We start from the raw sequence: 2169 nt of genomic DNA on the forward strand, positions 1-2169 counted from the left end.
GTGTTGGTGGCAAGCACCCTCGATCCCGTCCCCGCCGCCCCGCCCCGCGCACACCCCCCGCCTCCGCCCCCGTCGCCCGCCGTCGCCGTCCATGTCGCGGCACAGGCAACCGACCCGCTTCACGGCCGGCAGACCGTACGGCTGGCGCCAGAGGACCCCCGGAAGGACGTCGCCGAAGGGAACAAGGTCAACGAGATTAACAAGGTCAATGAAGGGAACGAGGTTAATGAGCTCAAGGATGAGCGGAGGGAAGCGGCCAGTCTAAAGCTCGCCGCGGAGCAGAGAGTGGAGAGAGTGGAGAAGGAGGTACCGCCAGAGGACCGCGTCTCGTGGGCCCGGTCGTGGCCCGCGTCAGAGCTCGCGGATGATTCCAACTTGATGCAGGTGCAGCGGAGACTAGCCTTCACCAACCGCACCATGCTCAACTACTTTCATATGCACAAGACGGGCGGCGTTAGCACCAAGGTCGAGCTCTTGTTTCTGCTCAACCGTGACGAGAATCGCGACAAGCTCACCAAGAGGGGCCAGCCCATGCAGCCGGTCGAGACGTGCTACCAGCTGGAGGCCCCCAAGGGCAAGGATGAGTCGGTCGAGAAGTTGTGGCGCTGTGATTTTCATAAGATCCTGAATATGACTGACAAGGAGAGGGACGCCATCGACGTCATGATGGGTCATCAGTACTGGGAGAACGGCTGCAATGCCATCTTTGGTGCCAAGCGCGTCGTCAAGCACTTTTCCATCTTCCGTCATCCTCTGCCAAGGAAGCTCTCATTTTTCTATCACTTTTTCGTCAGAAACTTGGGCAGGGAGGAGACCGCCGCCCACAAGGACGAGGTCATCGCCTTCCTACTAGGGGAAGGCCTGCCGCCAGACTCGCGTACACGCGACTCGGGCCCCAACTACTATGCTTCGCGCCTACTATCAGATGGCCACAAGGGCTTTGGCGACGACCATCGGTACCACATTCCCGTCGACAAGCAGGACGAGGCTATCCGCCTCGCCGTGGATCGCGTCGACCGCCAGTTTGTCTTTGTCGGCCTGCAGCTTCAAGGCGAAGCGAGCCAGTGCATGCTGCAGCGCGCCATGCAGGTGCTTGCGCACGAGCACGGCATTGATTACCTGCTCGGTACCCCCAAGCTCGCCGAGACCACGCGCAGGCTCAACGCCGGCGGCTACCCGTGGACCGCCAAGAAGATCTGGGGCGCCATGGATGAGGGCCAGAGGAAACGGTACAAGGAGGTCGAGCGCGTCGACTTGGCCATTTATGACAGAGTCGTCCGCAAGTTTAAGGAGGATGTCAAGATGTTCTTGTGCGAGGATAAGGTGGCGCAGGACGAGTTTGAGGAGGACGTTTTCGAATGACCCGAGGCCCCCGCTGCAGAACTAACTTGTGGGAGGGTGTCGTAGGTTTTTTTTTTTCTTAGTGCAGTAGAGGATTGGGTTGGTAACCCCGCCCCCCCCCCCACCCCTTTTTTTTTTTTTTTTGGTTGTTGCTGAGATGAATGTGTCACGGGCATCAACGAGCATGGCATCAGGTGAGGTACGTAGTACGTACGGTAGACTCCACCTACCGTACGTAGTACGTACTACGTACGGTAGTGTGGAGTTGCGGTAAATGGGAATGCCGCACTGTACAGTGGTATACTGTACAGTGGTAGAGTGCTGCACAGTTAAACAGAGTGTTCTACGTAGTTGTCTCTCCCGTGCTGCCCCGCTCGCGTGCAGAGCGCACTGCTTGTTATTTTTCATACTTTTTCACTTGTCAGCGCGCCTGAACGTGAAGTCTGGCCGAAATTTTATGGAGATCATTGGACCATGTGGCGGCGATGCATTGGTTGTTGCGAATGTGGACTTGGCACTTGGCGCGTGTACATTGGCACGATCGTGGAGGCTTTTCTTCTCTCTGCCCGCACTGCCCGCACGAGGGCCTCAGGAGGCGGAAATCTGCCGCCATCTGACGGGGCGCATGCGCGCGTCGCTTCGCGCGCGTCGCTTCGGCGCCGCGTACGCCTTCGCCATCACCCGTGCTCCGCCGACGTTTCCCTTCACAGCTAACCCCCAACCTCACCCACCCGCGACACCCACCGCCGCCCCCCCCAACCCGCACCCCGCAATGGGCAAAGTTCGCACTGACGAGAGCGGAAGGATTCGTGCCTTTCAACAAGGAAC

Source organism: Chondrus crispus, genomic scaffold (assembly GCF_000350225.1).
Source record: "Chondrus crispus Stackhouse genomic scaffold, scaffold_9, whole genome shotgun sequence".
Taxonomy (NCBI): domain Eukaryota; phylum Rhodophyta; class Florideophyceae; order Gigartinales; family Gigartinaceae; genus Chondrus; species Chondrus crispus.